This window comes from Lathamus discolor, chromosome 10 (assembly GCF_037157495.1).
Source record: "Lathamus discolor isolate bLatDis1 chromosome 10, bLatDis1.hap1, whole genome shotgun sequence".
Lineage (NCBI taxonomy): Eukaryota > Metazoa > Chordata > Aves > Psittaciformes > Psittacidae > Lathamus > Lathamus discolor.
Window position 1 is genome coordinate 20,599,250 of NC_088893.1, and position 17,823 is coordinate 20,617,072.

The following is a 17,823-nucleotide window of genomic DNA, read 5'->3' on the forward strand; positions in this document are numbered from 1 at the left end:
AAGACTTCAGTGTTTAACCCATAAACGTCTTTTGCTTTATACAACTGCTCCACGAGGCGCACAAGCTGAGGTGTCTCCCCTCTCCGGCCCATGGAGTGCTCACCACCACAAGGAGCGAACAGCAAGGGGAGATGTCATAGAATCATAGCATAGTTCTGGTTGGAAAGGACCTCAAGATCATCTAGTTCCAGCCCCCCTGCCATGGGCAGGGACACCTCACACTAAACCATCCCACACAAGGCTTCATCCAACCTGGCCTTGTCATAGATGCAAGGACTGCTTTGGGTTGGAACGGAACTTAAAGCTCATCCAGCTCCACTCCCTATATAAAATAAACCCCTATATAAAATATAATACAAGCATGAAAGCAAAGGATGTCCAGATGCAGAAGCAATACAACACACACTAGCAGTACAGAGGGAAGATCTTCGCCCTGATGGCACCAATCCTTTGCTCCATCTTCCTCTCCCACCCTCAGCTTTGCTCAGGCTGATCAACACCAGATTTACATCATGGCAAAGGAACCCAGAGCTGCAAAGCTAGTGACAGTCATTAGTAAAAATGAAAAGGATAAACAAAGCGGTTGGGCATTATTCAGTAGAGCATTAATGCCACAAAGACACAAAATGGGCCCTGGGGAGCCCTGCCTATAATCAAATTCTTGAAAAGACTGGGGTCGGGATGAAACGAGAGGCCAGACGTGCGATTCTCCCTGCTAGTTAAGGGAATTACACGTTGCACAATGGGAGAGCTCAGTAACAAAAAGAGGGAATAATTACAGTTATTTTGGAACAATGAGAAATCTGGGAAGAGAAATCTAATTTTTTTCTCCAATTTAAGCACAAAGTCCAGTTCCTTTCAGTCTAGGTTAACGTCAAACATTTATTTTCCATGCCTAAGAAGCCTTCTGACAGAAGAAAGAAAAAAGGAGGAAAAAAAAAAGCTTCAACCAAACAAACAATTTATATTTGCAAGCCATTTCTCTTTGAGAAATAACTGCTGCAAACAGACCAGTGCATGAAGTTAATCTAAAGCAGGGTTGAAGCTTTGTTTTCCTTCTTCCCCAGAACAGCAGGACCCGTCTATCCCCCTCCATGCCGCAGGTCAGTCTCCACACTTGGCAGCCACTGCCGATCCCTTCTCAGCACCAGTGTCCCCATATGGACCAGCATCGTGAGGATGAAGAGAGCTGGGAACAGGGGCTGGAAGATCAAACCCCAGTGATGTTCCCAGGCCCTATAAATAACCTCAAGAGGCAAAGAGCACCAGAGACAGACCCACACGTATATACACACATACATACCCCACTGACTCACACAGCTCACACGGCAGCAGTGAGCTCACAGGGCACTGCCTGCTCCTGGAAGTGCTCTGGAATCCGCAGGAGGGACTGGCCCCAGAAAGCCCTTGTACCTCCTGCTCACTTGTCCCCACTGGTGACCCAGTCAGACGGATTTGCTCTGTGAAATGTTTCCTGGGCTCAGGAGAAGGTGAGTGGCAATAGCAGGTTAAACACCAGAGCATCAGCCTGGGGAGCAGATACACACCGATTGGCAGAGCTTTAGGTCCTTTAAAAACATACCCTATTCCTGGAGGTACCACCCAAAACACTGGGCTTGGCTCTACCTCCCCAAAGTCCTGTTTCCCTGCCTCATTCTGGCCAGGTGGGTGCTTACTGCACTCAAAGTGGGGCAGCTTGACCAGCACAGCCTCCCTTGGCCCTTCTGACCAGCCTTTTCGAGTGCACCCATCGCAGTGTCTGCCATGAGCAGCCAGAGCTCTTCTGAAATGAATCTCTCCCCTCTCCTGAAAAGAAATGCGAGTAATATCAGGTGCCATGCTGGGTAACAAGAATTAATAACTTGTTCCTTCAGAGTCAAGTGCATCCCATAGACAGGAGGGGAAATAACTGCAACCTGCCTCTGATTACAAGAGGAGATAATGGGGCCATTCCTGGGCCTTCCTCATGTGTCACTGTCTCCTCTTGCCATTAGCCATTTACTCCACACTCATCAAATCATACCCCAGATTTCATTACCAAAACCAGTAACTGTGTTTTGTTACAAACCAGAGTGTGTTGGTCTCTGCCTGAACCCCCCCAACCCGGCATTGTATTTCTCATAATAAGTTTTAATTGGATTTTAGCTTTCTGCCTTTTATACTCCATCTTAGGCTTTATTGGGTTTAATTACAAATCTATAGTTATTTGTTATGTGGCTCTGGATTGATATTTTGCACTGACAATTACATTTTTATTCAAAGAAAAAATGTATTAGGAAAAAATAGCAAGAGACAGAGTCGTTGTATGAGCTGATTAATTGAATCCTGGCTTTATGTGCATTCATGATGAACGACTGCTTGCCAAAAAATGACTTGAACATTAGATCACAGTACACTTATTCCTTTTAATTGGTTTGCACAAAGTGCAAGCTGCTGTAATAATGGATCAGCTGCGAAAACACACCAGCAACGGGGGCCCTCGGAGCCCTGCTCTGGTGGCCCCTACAACTCTGCTCGTGATTCTTCAAGATCTTTCCCTGCAGAAGAGTGGTGAGATAGTGAAGCTCCAGCAGTGCCACCTGAAGCAAGCAAGGAGAAAGCTGCCTCTGCTACGGGCCCTCCTTTTGAGACCTGCAATTCAGTTTGCATGATTTATGACACTTACTAGAAAAAGTGTTACATGTTTTTGCAGAAAAACAGGGAATTCTTAGAACTCAGAGACTGCAGCTCGCTGCCCCCACACCTCCTTGGAAACATGGAGCAAATATGCACAATTAATAATATTAATACTAATATCAACCGCCCCACCTGTATGGCCATGAGCTGCACCACCAGCTCCAGCATTCACCTCCTGCAAGCAAACTCTTCAGCTACCAAGTCCCCTCAACCAGGACCACGCATCCTGCGGGTCACCAGGATGAGCAGGGGAAACCCAGATGCGTGCTTAAGGTCCCAGCAAATGCACCTGAGCAACCGCAGAGGCTCCTCAACACCCTTTGGATGCTGGTGAAAAGAACTTGCAGTTCCCGCATGGGAAGCTCTGAGGTGATGTTGGGCAACTGCAGCTCAGCACCATCCCAGCGCAGAGCTTAATGTGACACGGCACTGAGAAATGCAACCTGACAAACTAAGTGGCCACAGTGAAGCCTTGCTGGAGAAAGCAAATTCTACCGTTTGCTTTCCTCACCAACCACTATTAAATACAGTTTGCAAGCACTGAAGCTGTTTTGTCACCCCGGTTTTATCACATCACATCAAATTAATTTGAAAGTGGGTGAGGACAAACACAAGCACTTGAGCGCAGCTCACAGGCTGGTGCTCTGAGCCAAGACCTAGGAAGGCAAAGAAGTGCAAAGTCCTACTCCCAGAGGCTGGAGCACAGCAACGACAGAAAAACCTGGTCATTTATTACCACAAACTGATTCAATAGAAGGGAAAACAGGAAAAAAAAAAAAAAGAATCATTTCTTGCTCAGCTCTGAAAACCGCAGGAACAACAGAAAAGGTCACGCTCCCGGTGTGTATTTAAGCCTTCCTCCCAGACAGCAAGTTTATTATATCAAGCCTCCATTTCAAATCAATATTCCTACTTACTCCTTTGGCCTGTGCTTATTGACCACAGCTGACCTTGCAGGCTTCTTATTTGCTAAATACAGTTCACAAATGATGACATTGGAGGGGCAAAAAGCACAGTTCTGTGCTCTCCACTCTGCAAAGGACAGCGAGCATCAGCCGGGAAAATAAACCCAACCCCTCTTCCCCCGGAAAGCTGCTCACCTAAACCCGGATAGGGACATTCTGCAACCTGAAGTCTGACAACCCTGGCAAGCTCTGCCTTTTGGGGGGGTTTAAAGCTTAGAAAACAACTCCAGGAGGAGAATTTGGTGTCACAAGCCCTGACCTAGATCACAGCGAATTTACTGCGTGAAAACCGAAGTGTACGCTCTGATTAAGTACAGCTATTGTGACTGTTTGATTGCACTGACACTGCTGGCACTGCACCAGCGCGACAGCTCCGCAGGAATCCCTCCTGATCCCCAGGGACAGGAGCAGGGGAAGCTGGGCTCCCGCTTTATGAGTTGACAACAAACACCCAGATCCTCCCGCAGTGATGCTGCTTTTGGACCTGTTAAACACACTGGGGAAAGAAGGACTCATCCGAGGTGATCCTCGTATGGCTGTACCCAGAGAAATCAGGATCAGGCAAGGGAAACGTGAAATCAATGGGGATGGTCAGCACGAGACACAGGGCTGTCTGCAATAACAAGGTGAAAAGGGGTTAAGAAAAGAGAGTGGGAAAGTAAAGCCAAACACTCAAATGCATTTGGTCCAGTGAGAAAGGAGAGAGACCTGTGTCTGCAGATCCAGCTCCTTGTTTTATTAGATTCATCTCTCGGGACAGATTCACATCCCAGTAGAGATGCATCCACAAAGCACAAACTCGCAAAGAGATTGGGGGTGGAGAACACACTAGAACCATCCCATTTTCATCAGCTAAAACATTCTTATCATAGCACTACACCACAGTATAAAAGCCCATCAATATAAATGGAATCATCACAACACTCACTGACCCTCTGAATTGAAACATGAGTGCACAACAGGCAAGGAAATCCAACACTTCCCTTAAAAGGGTTTGTAACCCAGTGAAACACCAAGCATCTGCTCTGCCCCCTCTTAACAGCTTTTAATTGTACCTGCCGCAGTCCTGACCCACACTCAGTTCCGATCCTCAGCTTCCCAAGCTTTGCAATGGGAACATCCCAAAGGCAGCAACCACCCTGCAGCCGCTGCCCGTGTGGAAAACAAACTTCGATGGTCTAAGACCACCGACCTGTACCTCACCACCACCCAGCAGCACAGGAGCCACCGCTGCCACCCAGGGCCTGGGTGTCCCTTAACCTGCAGCACAGGGGTGTTCCACAGGTGCCATTTCCCCCCAGATTTCTTTGGCACCTCAGTGCAGCCGAACTGATAAATGTGGCTGCTGCTTGTGGAAAACCAGAATTCAAAGTAACAGAACGGATCCAACCCATTTACTTCTTTTAAGCTGCCAGACTTGTCCACTGGTAACTTCCCAGCTGGTTTCTTGTTCTTAAAGGGACAAGGGCGATTTGATCCCTGAGAGCTTTGACCCACAGTAGTGAAGAAAACACGAGGAAGGGAAGGGGAGATGAATGCTGATGCCCTAACACAGGGGCCGTTTTTTCCACCTCCATGGCAGGGTAAGTTCAGAGCCCTCAGACTGCCCGTACCCATGGCAAGCCGAGGGAAGCCTAGAGCCAGCCCATGCAGAATTCAAGTGGGACTTTGCCATCACTAGGGAGGAGAATGAAGAGCACCCGGTTTTAGACAAGCTGCATTGTCTCGCACTGGTCAGCTCAGGTTCGTGCCAGGAACAGGACAAACACAAGGGTAGCAGTGTGGAAGAGGGACAAAGGAAAATCCAAGGCTGGACTTCAGCAGGAGAGCTGCTGACAAGCAGGCAGAAGACAGGACAGTTTGAGGTCACCTGCTCATTTATATTCAGAAACAGCTTCCAGTTTCAGCCTCAGGATCAACTGTTCTTTTTCCCCACCCATTATCTCCCTGAATGCCCTTGTGCCAAGAGGAAGCGACTGCAAGTTGTGTCTGTCCTTGGACAAGCTGCTCTGAAGACCAAGGGGCTACAGCCCTGCATAGAGGGCTTGGGATGACCCCACCACGCTGAGCACATCTGCATGGAGCCCTGCAGCTGCCCATGCCCCCAACAGCATCCCGAAGGCAGCACAATGCCCAAGTAAAAGCATTTCATCACTAGTAAAATGGAGGACCCTGAGCAAAATATGTCCCTGGAAAAACCTGACCCTTATGTTTAAGGTAAACATCGTAATAAAACGGGTGTTCTGAACAGCACTTCCAGGAGGTTCAGTCATAAAAGTGCCTGAAATGGCTTTCTCTTTATCCTGCTGGCACTGGTCAGTAACAGCTCAATCAGGCAAGCTCCTCATGGGGAAACAGAAAGGTCAGGTTTGAAGGAAGAGTTGAACCTGATAGCGACTGTAAGCAGCGCAAAACTAGGACAGAAAACATCCCCACCAGGGTCCTCATTACACCCCATCTCACTGCTTAGCACCCACCTCCATACCTACCAAGCTGGAGAAAACTTGCCTATTTTAACACTGCTTTTTACCCAATACTCGTTCTTAGTTCTGTTACCTTTGTTTCTGTATGGAGGTCCAAAACATGCCAAGATGGAACTATACAGTTTGAAACAAACTGATCTGGATAGAAAATAACTGCTGTTTGTGAACATGGGAGGTATTAATGAGGGAGCCTCACACAGGACGTATGAAGAAATGTGAATATTTTAGGGAAGGAACTGCCCTGCTGATGGTTGGGGCAGGGCTGCCCGAGCTCACATAACTGCAGATCCATGAAGGCAGAGCAAGAGCCATGAGCTCACAGCACCACTGCACCATCCCCTCACCAGGCACTCGCTCTCAGCAATGCCCTGCAGGGAAGGCATCACGTTAGGAGGGAACACTCAGATCCATTTGGGCAGCCAGCGCATTACACAGCACTTACTGCTTTGTAGGGCTCTTTACTCACCATCGCTGTGTGGTATATAAGGGGAAAAAAAACTCTGCAAAAGCTTCAGGCCGGCAGACAAACCCTCTTGCCTTCCCAGGTTCCTGCAGGCTCGCATGCTGTATGTAACAGAAGGACTGGAACTCTCATCCAGAACCTCTGCGCCCAGTTCTGGCCCCGAGATCCATGGCCAGTTTTATTTCTGAGGCAAGTGCCAGAGGAACGAGCTCTGCAGAACAGGCTGATTCCTTCCAAAAGGTACAGGTGTGTGTCTATACACTCACAGATTTGTATACCCTAAAACACAGCTATATATATATGTATGTGTACATATATTTATATATAAACAGGCACTTATGCAAAGAGAGCATTTGTCATGCTTCATAAATGCAACTGGAGATTCTGGAACAAAGGGGAAACGGAACTAGAGAGTAACAATGATTTTCCTCAGAGTTGGCTGGGATCACCAGGTCATTTCACTCTGTCACATTCAGGCAGCAAAATAATCCTGTTGTTCAGGAAAAAAGGCTTAAAAGAGTCAACCAAGAATTGATCTGAGGAGCAGAGCGGGTTTAAACAACGCAAAGGGAAATGACACCCCATGGCTGCAAAGGGAACTATCCATTTTATTTAATGGTAACCAGCTGCTTAAAAGCAAACCAGATTGTTAACTGAGTGGAAAGCCTCAGATGAGGAGTCAGCACAAGACCCACAGGGGTGAGCCCCATCTGCACCCACATCAGGCCATCCTGTGCACAGGATTTGGAAGTTAATAGTGAGACTGAGCTATTGTTTCTGGGAATTTTCCCTCCTTAGCATTCCTGGTGCTCACAAAGGGGTCAGTTTGAAGGCAGGTGAAAAACCCTGCTTAAGCTTTAAGGAGAACCGAAATGTTTGGGGCTGAGGACAGTCACTGCACTCCAGGAATTCCGCGTCCTGGCCCTTCCAAAATTACCAGAAAAGTAATTTCAACAGGAGAATTTCACATCGTTCCGCTGCCTCACCCGGAGCCAAAGGCACCTCCTTTACAGGGAGGTTCACAGGGGGTTTCTTTCATGAAGCAAACTTCTAAACTCGAGAAGTTTTAAAGCTCCTGGCCAGATGTTGGCTCTTGTATGGAAAACAGGAGCCCCCAGAACAACTGTCCCATTCTCAGCCCCAGACTCTTCACACGGAGCTCGGGTCCTTCTCTACCCACAGCCATGACTGCCCTCTCACAGAGCACAAACACCGACATTACTGTCGCTGTTGCTACGAGCGGATTTGCAAGGAGCCGGGAATCACAGCTGCCTGGGAAGTGCTGAGGGCACAGGGCTGCTGGCAGGAGCGGGAGATGAACACGCTGCTGTCAGACAGGGGAGTCAGGAGTATTTAAACGCGTTCCACAGGTTCTGGATTTTACATGGATGGATATTCCTCTGCTCCCAGAGCACTCTGCGCAGCACCCGAGTTTGTCTCTCTGGTGACTTTAAGGACCAGGTTGGAGGCAGCTTCATGCATAGGATGAAGCTGCTCTTGCCCCCAGCCAGCACACAGAGATACCGGGGTGAGCCCATTCCTGACCACATGTTGATGGACAGCATCCCTCAGTACCTGTGCGCACAGGGAATCCCAGCGAGTTACTGGAGAAACAAGGGCAGCTTTGAAGAGGGATGACAGACACTGCAGAAACAGGTTATTAGGAATAAGAGGCGGACAGGCTCGGAGGGAAGAGCTGGAGGGCAGCTTTTACCTTGTAGTACTCATCTAAACACACAACCTGCAGTAATCAATCGCAGCAGGAGGCAAATTGGAAGAGAAAGCCCACACTACAAATGTAAAACCATGGTACTTGCTCCTAACAGGTGCAGAGAGTAACCTTGTAAAAGATAAATGATACTGATGTGCTGAGGCTGAGCAGAATGAAACAAAGGAGGTAAATCTCTGCTTTGATAATTAGCAAAGGACTGATCATCTGGAGGAAAAATAACACAATAAGAAGTCCTGCCTGCTCTCAGTGGTGATGAACACTGAAGAGCACTTCATGGTAGTTCTTTGGAATTCAAGTGATATCTATTTATTCCTTTTGCAGGGTTTAACAAACTAATAACAATACCTGTGAAGAATATTTCCGTGCACTGCCAGTGACAGGGCCCTCCTGCTGTTCAACCCATGATTTATCAGGGAGAGCAGAGTGCCATCATTAGACCACCACAGGAAGCAGAAGACTTTCTGAGGGCTAATGATCATTGCAAACCCTTCCCTGTGGGTGCACAAAAGGTAGTTTATCATAATTTGCTTCTGTAATGTTGATGCATTGAGCAATATTCCTATTGCTCAGCGGTCCCTCAAACCCTCCTGGGTAGCTGGGGCGGAGGTAGGTGAAGCGGTGAGATGCAGGAGATGGGCTGTGCAAGATCACCCTTCCAGCACACTTTGCACACTTTGATGTGTGCCTATGATAGTTTCATCCAAGGAGTCTGGGGAAAAACATGCCTGAGTCAGTGGAACACCGCCAGGGTCCTGGGTCAGATGGAGGAGTTTGTGTCCTGTTCCGAAAGCCCAGCGGTCAGGCACTGCGGAAAAGCTCTGCTGCAACATCGGGCCCATTTAAACCAACACCGATCCAGACGTTTATCTACATCACATTTCCAGGCGGTGTTGGCAGGCGGGAAACCCAGGCAACCACCACCAAATTCACACAGCACCCACACACAACGGAGCCCCAAGAACCATGGAAGAATCCAGGACCATGCAGCACCAGGCAGGCAGCATTTTCCTTCCCAAACCCCTCTCAGACGCGTTCTGTTTTTCCCAGAATGGCACAATAACGTCTGTGCTCTGAAATTTGTATTGTTATTTGCTTAACTGAGAAACAAAAACACCCACTTCTAAGGCAAGAAGTCTCAGGTTTGGCATATGTGATCTGGGAGTAACTCTTGCTAACTCTTTGTGGAAGGAAATACGGTGCCTCATTTTCAGATGCTTTTGAAAACGCACTTCAATTCCTTCCCATCTCTGATAAGAGACACTTTGAAAGTCAGATACAGGGTTTGTTTTTTAAAGAAAACCAGTGCAAATTTAATGATAGTCTATCTTCCTCTCCTCACACTCTTGATCTTAAGATAAAGATGCTAACAGGTATTGCCACTGTCAATTTGTGCCCAAAATACATTCTTATCTTTCTCTCTATACAGTAAAGCATTTATCACTTTTCCTCTTTTGTAAGAGTGTCAGCATTTGTGTACCAACACCTTGCTAGTACTTTGTCAGGTGCTCAGCCACTGCTATTATCTGGAAGTATTTTGGAGGCAGCAAACAGAGCAGAAGGAAGCATATGGTGCTCCCTTTAGAGCAGCAAGGCCAGCCTCATCACTGCCGAGATCCCAGAAAATTCATCTCGGATGCAAATCGGTTTCATGAAGCCAGGGGAAAAAAATAACAGCCATATTTCTGAGGAAATAAGGTGAAAAACTATCAACTGTGAGCAAGCGAGCCTGGCCAGAGCGGCAGCTCGGCAGCAGTCGGGGGTTCCCTGCCACATCTCTTATCCTTTTCACTTTTTCCTCCCACCCTCATTTCTGACAATCAAGACAACACACTGGGGAATCGGTGCTGAGACTGGAAATCCCATAAGATGAAAAATCAAGTACATTTCAGAGCAGTTGTGTGGACATCTGCCGTGAAGGAAATATTGGTTTTGGCTGCCCCCACCCAAGCCCAAGGATTCTTTCTCCCCCTCCACTTTGGGTAGGGAAGTCAGCTTCTGCCCATCTGCCCCTTGTACCATCTCCTTATACAAGTCTAGAGCTGTCACTCTCCTGTTGACCAGAATCTCCAATAGCTCATCCATGCACCCCCGGCTATGTGCCTGCCCCACTCCAGGGCACATCCAGCCCCAGGGTGCCCTGGCTGGGTGCTCAGCACCCCATCACCCTTCAGACCAACTGGCCCTGCCCCAACACAGCCTCAGCACAGCTAACCCCCATGTCAGTGCACAGAGCGAGACACCAGCCACTGCAGTGGTACCCAAAAGCATTCTACATTCAAATAAAGGAACAAAGTGATGTGCACTGAACACCAGTGGTTGTTCATACAAATGGCAGTTGGGTGGCACTTCCCCAGCTATTTAGCCACTTGCTGCGTGTGCCAAAGAAGTTACTGAGTAGCTGACTTCGGTGCTGTGATGCATCCTGATGCTTTATCATTTCCTGGCAGTCACAACTGCTTTCTGCTCTTCTTGTCATCACTGCTTTTCTTAAACTCCAGCAGCCATTTGGTTTCATTGCTGTTTGTCTCTAGCACAGTCTTCTGCGATGCTGGAGTTTATGAGCTGGAATTAATGGAAGTGTGGCTTTTGGCTAAGCCTGCTTACTGCACCCGTGAAACCTACAGTCATTATCCTGTAGAGCAGAAATTGTACAGTCCTAAGCCTTGCCCCCACTCAAGGATCTATTAGTGCATAGTGTAAGTACCAGCATCTTCATTTGCTTTGTTCTCACTTCCCCTGCGCAAGGGCTCGGTTGATTTCTCATGTGGCCAAAAGGCTGAGCATCGATCAATTTTTTCCTTCTTTTTTTAAACCAGGTTGAAAAGCAGCATCCAGATCTTTTATTAGCTGTATGCCTGGAGTCATCCAGGCTGGCCAGAACTGCCTCCCAGATGGGTCAGGTTTTAGGGTGCTCCTGAACTTTGTGAAGGAGCAAAGTAACCTAAATCCCCATGAGAGCTGTGCAGAGACTTCATAGCCCAGGACACTTGCTCCTAGTGCAGTGCCCCATCATAAAGGGGTCCTTAAGGGTAAACAAAGTAGGGATGGTAAAACAGGGAATCACCTATTCCTTCCTCCCAGTCCTCCAGGTCACCTGTCCCAGTCTAAAACTGCAGGTGGTCATCCTCACTATATAGACGTATATGCTAAATGGGACAATCTCTGCAGAACAAGCCTTCTCCATCACATTTTTTCTCCTGTCCTTGCTTTCATGAGTGTAACCTCAGCAGCAGTGCTTAAATTCATGAGTTCACTTCTGCTCTAGGCAGCTGCAGGAAAGGGTGGCCATGGCCCAGTTGTTCACTTATTGTACATGCAGAAGGTGGTCGCTTATCTCAGGAAGGAGTGCATCAAAACTACCTAAGGAAAGTAGGATAAACCAGCATCTCTGCTGCAACAACAGTGAGCCAATGCACTTGTTATTAAAGTCTATAGTGAATGTGATACAATAAACAAATGTTTATCTGCAAAATCCAGGTTCTTAATAATGACTTTTCATTTTGTGGTAGTTACTGACCAGTTGGGATAAGTAACCCTTGTTCAGTTTGTATTAGTTGCTGCAAATGCACTCCCCGTTAACCATTCCTGCTTCACCAGCATATATATGCAAAGCTGCTCAGTGTGTTTGCTCTGTGCAAACAGAGCTCAATCGTAATTAATCTGTGTGCAGCCCTTGTTTTCACACAGACAAAGGAAAGGGAGGAGCAGTGCTCATCAGCATCCTTCCTGAGTACAGAGTGCTTGCCAACTGGTGCAACTTCCCAGGAATTCTCAGGGTTGCTCAAATGCACCAGCAACACCGCACAAGAACGCTTTGCTTCCCGGTGCGAGACTGCTAATGCAGGAGAACAACAAAGAGACGAAGACATCAAACATGTGAAAACAAAGGCCACGTCATTATTCCACGGCATAAAACATCCCCAGACAGTACAGTGAATATTCCCCATTTCAGCAAATGGATTGTCTGAACACATTCCAACACTGCACAGCCTGTGCTCCATTAGTCCCATATGGTAAATGGCTAACTGCGCTCCGGTACCTGGTAAGGCATTTACACAGCCTCCCCAGTCCTCTGATCACTTTATAAATGGCTTTTGCTTTAATAGGTTTCATTATGCCTTAACTGTCCCGTGTTCCACATGGCAACTCACCGGTCTGTCACCCGGTTGTGCTGTTTGAGGATAATGAATGTCCCTGGACAAAGGCAAAATAAAACACAAATGCATAACACCCGATCTGGTGTTCTGCAAGATGTGACAGAAGGAAACAAGCTCCTCATCCCTCCTTCCTTTTGCATCTTTATGTCAGCATAAAAAGCCATTTTCCCCTTGCTTTGTTCACTGGTTTACCAGCTAGGCCCCCTCAGATTTTACTTCAACATGAATATTAATTCAACTATCATTTATATCGCGGGCAAAACGAGAAAAACCTCTCCAGGCAGTTACAAATCCATTGCTCCTGGCAGGGCTGCCTGGCTCTTCCTACAACAATCACACTCCCATTATTCGCATATTAACTGGCGCTTTATGGAACAAATACAGAACAAGAGGAGAACAGTCCTTGCATTAGAGGATTTCCACTGGATTCGGGGCTCTACCTGCACTCTCACCTGGGTGCCACAACCACCTGGTTAACCAGGGATAAGGCAATTGTATTTCCTTTCCCTTTTTCCATGTCCAGCCCCAGTCACACTTTGCTGTGTGCAGCCCTCTCCACATGGAGCAGCTCAGGCACTGCCGTTGCCCACACACTGAACGTGTGATCAGTTTCCCTGGATCACTGAGCTCAGTGAGCAGGAATCCAAGCCACATGCTCCTCCTTGCTGGTCACCAGCATCACTGACAGCTCACAGGAGCCAGACAATGGCCAAGGTTGGCCAGGAGCTCTGGAGATCATCTAGTACAGCCCCTCTGGGCAACTCATCCAGGTGCCCGACCACCCTCACAAACACACGCTGGTGCACAGGGTTGCTCTTCCCCCAGGGCAGAACTCAGCCTTGCCCTTGGCTGAACTTCACAAAGTCCCCACTTGCCCGTTCCTCCAGCCCCTCCATGTTCCAGCTACCGGCATGCTGCTGAGGGCACCCCGGTCCCTCCATCCATGTCAATAATCAAGATGTTAATCAGTATTGGCTCCAAGCGTATCTTGCAATCTCTGTTGATTGTGGAACACAAAGCGCAAAGCAGAAGGAAGGGAAGACAGAAGAGATTAAAACTTAATGAATTTGCAGTGTTTAACTTAAATGGCCACGACAGGCAGCAGCAATTCTGCAGTGCAAGACTCACCCTTGCTGCCCAAGAAGCACTCAGAGAGATTCACTGTGCCACTGAAAACGGGGTTTCCCTTTGCTTCCAAACCCACATAACTGTTCAGCAGGACCTGGATGCTGGGCTCCAGGAGCACAAGCAGAGCTTTACAGATACCGAGGGGACGAGCAGCCCAGCCGTGGCCCTGGGTCCCCACAGCCGCTCCCACCACTTGGTCACAAAGGCCAAGGCTGTCCAGAGCTTGGTCGCAATATGCGGATGCTACCCAGCTAAGGAAGCTGCACTGGGAATGAGCTGCTGTGCAGGGAGACCTTCACCTCCACGTGTCAGCAGCCCCAGGGAGCACTTGAACGTGTTAGAGATGCTGTGAGGGCACTGCCCTAAGGAAAATGACATTTCTGTTGAAGCTTCAGCCGCCTGGAGCCTTTCCCACTGCACGGAGCTGTGAAGCACCGCGCTGCTCTACCGCAGAGATTTTTACTTGGATGCATGCAAGTTAACCAGTGATAACTGGGAGGACATTGGAATTAGCTGCTGTGAACATCTGCATTGCTGTAATCACCTCTGGCCATCTCTAACGGGCAGCAGACACCATGTAAAAGCAGGTAGACCCAAACAAGCAAATTCTCACAAATATAAATACCACAAAGCACTCTCCTTCCCCAGCCATAAGCAAGGATTAGGTGAGTTTGTCCGGCTTTGAATGAAGGGGCTGGGTTAAGCTCCAGTGCCAAAAAAAGGCAGAGTGGCGAAATGGCTCCTGGCTTTGTAGGTAAAGATGATTTCTGATGCTTATTAAGTTTATATTCAGAAACCTCCGAAAACCTCCAGCTTCTGCTCCAGCAGTGCTGGCTGTGCCTATTGCCTGATGCAGTGACGTGGTGCCTGGTTACGTTCCCTCATTCCCTTTGTTTCTCTTTCTCTTCTCTCCTAATTGTTGCCTTTTCAATCTGTTATGCCTAGGCTCGCTTCAGTACTCGAGGGCTTAGAGAGAGAATAGCTGAGAGCTTCTTGCCATTTACTGTGCTCTCAGAGAACAATGAGAAATTGGGAAGAGAGGAACGGCAATTTCTCCCTTTGTAACACTCACCCAAGAGAAAAAGGTCGACAAGAGGTCAAGATGGAAACTACTCAGGAGCTGAAGGCCCTGAATTCAACCTGATGTTCCTTAAAACGCTGCCAGGCTGAGGTCAAGAGAGAACTGAAACAGCTTCTAAAGTGTGCATTCTGAAGGCAGGCAGAAACCCGGTTCCAGGGGCTTCGGTTGTGCCTGGGGAGCGGGGGGACAGCATCACCAGGACGTGCTGCCTGTGTTCATGCACTGATCCATTCCAAGGGTGATAGGATGAAGGAAAAGAGCAATCAGCAGAACAGACAGTACAAGGAGGATATTTCCATACAAACTAGTGGTGAGGGACGTGAGCGGGACCCCCTGCTGGGGACCCCCCATCTCCCTGCACTGGCACAGGGCACAAGCCAAGCAGGCGCTGCTCCAGAGCCTGGTGAAGCGATACACTGAGCCCCGAAGCTTTCCCAGCAGCACTACAGGAGACCTTTGAGCACAGAGAGACCCGCCCCGCACACACCAAACATCACAGCTCTGACCCCGGCCACGCTGCCTCCTGGTGACCCTTCCTGTGCAAAGCAGCACTGGTGCCGCCAGCAGCCGTTAAACTCCGTATGAGCTGGCACAGCCTCGGTCACAGAGCACCAACCCCACCAGAGCCTTGCACAAGCTTTTCACCAGCAGAGCATCCTTTCCTAATGCAGAGCAGCAATGCAAGTATCAATAAAGTGGGGTCCCTCACTCTGGGAGCAGTACAGAAACCTGCAATGGCCAACTTCACCTTAGCTAATTCACCACAGCTCCTATTTGCATCTTGCTCAGCAATCTCCTACAACACACAAGTATCTCCCAAAACAAGATTTACAGATTCTGACCCGGACCAGTTATAACTTCCAACATCACACATTGCATTAGCTTCTTACTGCTTGTAAGCCGGTTTTGGGGATTCTCATCAGCTCTCTGCATCTACTTTCATTACAAACTGCAGAAGAGTTTGCAATCAGTTCTTTGGTCTTTGATTTGGTTTGAATGTGCAAGCATCCCCCAGCATAAAGACAAACTTTCTTCCATAGCTGCAACCCCAGCAGCTGAGGCAATAACCGGTCTCAACACAATCCTACCTGCTTCTCTTCTGGGCAGAGCTACCCTCGGAGCTGCTCGGGCACCGGCTGGGGAGCAAATGGAAGGGGACTGCTTGCTTCGAGCTATTTAAAGGGCAGCTCCTTGTTAACAGGTTCATTCTGGATGAAAGTGATTAGAGGGTAATCAGAGCAGCAGGGCTGATGGAGGTGAGGATGGGCAGCTGCGGAGGGCAGAGACCTCCCCCAGACTGGCTGGAGCCATAGCTTGAGCCTCAGTGTTCTCTGCTGGTCCTATGATGTGTTTCATAACAGAGGGATTAGAGACTGCCTTATTTGTGTGCACATTCCAGCATTCGATACAAATGCAGCTCCGGTACAAGGAAACCTCCTCCCGAAACGCTGGTGTGAAACGGAACTTTAAAACAACAAACAAATGAAGCCCTGGGCATGTCTGCAAATAGCCTGCGAAGGTCACAGCCAGCGAAGGACACAGCCGTGCCTGCCCTGCAAACCAAAGGGCTTTGCTGGCTTTGCGGAGCTGGGCTGGTTCTGCTTTCTTCCATTGCAGGGCCCCGAGGAAGGTGCAGCTCGAAGCAGGCAGGCAGAGAGCTGGGGTGTTCAGTCCTCGCAGGAGGCTGTGGATGTCCCCAGGGCAGGCTGTGGCCTTGGTGGACATTAAATCCATGTTGGTTAAATCATCCGTGTGCAACTGCTGTGTGATCACAGAGGAAGAGGAGTGAGCCAGGAAATCTCAAACTTCATGAGCTGTCATTAGCACTTGAATGATGGGTACGTTGCAGATTGCAAAGGCTCAGTCCACACAATCCACTGTTTCATCAGATACTAATTATTTATTATTTCCATCATTGCTGGACATACGCAAAAAGACCCACAAAGGCAAAATCAGCACTACCAGTTCTCTTCCAGTACCCTGACATGAGCCAGCCAGGTCTGGTTCTTGGCTGCAGGCCCCCCTCTCAGCAGGACACTAAGGTTTTGGAAAGCCTAACGTAGCAAGTGTCCAAGGAGGTTGTGAATGCTCCATCCCTGGCGGTGTTCAAGGCCAGGTTGAACAGAGCCTTGGGTGGGATGGTTTAGTGTGAGGTGTCCCTGCCCATGGCAGGGGGGTTGGAACTGGATGATCTTGAGGTCCTTTCCAACCCAAACTATTCTATGATTCTATGAAATGAGCAAACCTCAGCAAGAAAGAAATCCCTGCACATCTCGTGCAGTAAGATACAGCTGCAAAAGGCCATTTGTTACAGAGTTGTTCACCTCCTATTTCAATAAATCTTACAAAACAAGTCAACTGCTACAGCTCATCATTTAGCTTTCTCATTAATCGTGCTAGCGGGACCCAAACTCCAGAAGCTGCAGTGTAAGTGGGTCCTGAACTCCGATGCTGAATCGCTTTCACAGAATAAAACCAAGCTATCTTTTCCCCAACTCTGAAGAAATGCTGCAGGCACGAGCATGAGCTGCGGAGTGAAGCCACATGCCCTGCTCCGAGGTGCGTGTCCCCAGCTCAGCACGTGCGTTCAGCAAACCAGCCAAGCCCGAGCCCCTCTGCTCCAGCTCCTCTCTGAGGTTCTGCCCTTTGGGGATGGCTGCTCTGCATGGCTTTTACCAGGATGGTGCTGGTTGACTGCAAGTCCAAAGGACAGCTTTTGATTTTCCCTTCCTTAACTGGCAACACAAGTGAGCCTAAGAATATCTTCATTGCTTGGAAACAGAGTGGTTTTGAGCTTGTCTATCATATCCTCCCATCTTAGCTTTCAAAGAGGCACTACTAGCCTCTGGAGAGGTGCCGGCAGCTATCTTTTCTTTCTCCCAAGTGATTAGAGACACCACAGCATTCAGGCACCATCAGGTGAACATCGATGGCTGGGAAGTTCATCCAAGAAAGGAAAAAATAAAAGCCTTTTGGTAGAGAAAAACACTGTGAGGTGGAGAATCACTCATTGGAAAGGACCATATGGACGTGGGCTGGTGCCACTGTGACCACAGAGCGAGTGGCATCACCATCGGGTTCACTGTCAGAAACCCCCTTCATTGGTGTCTTTAGGAGCAGAGGACACAGGCATCAGCC

General features: G+C 48.5%; 1 long non-coding RNA gene across 1 annotated transcript in view; it reads right to left on the reverse strand.

The window, feature by feature from the left end:
- LOC136019784 (uncharacterized) overlaps nt 1-15,955 on the reverse strand; it is an 81,932-nt gene extending 65,977 nt beyond the window's left edge. The window contains exon 1 of the long non-coding RNA XR_010615040.1: nt 15,774-15,955. This is a non-coding gene — a long non-coding RNA (uncharacterized LOC136019784). The remainder of the gene's footprint in view (nt 1-15,773) is intronic.
- Nucleotides 15,956-17,823: the final 1,868 nt, after the last annotated feature.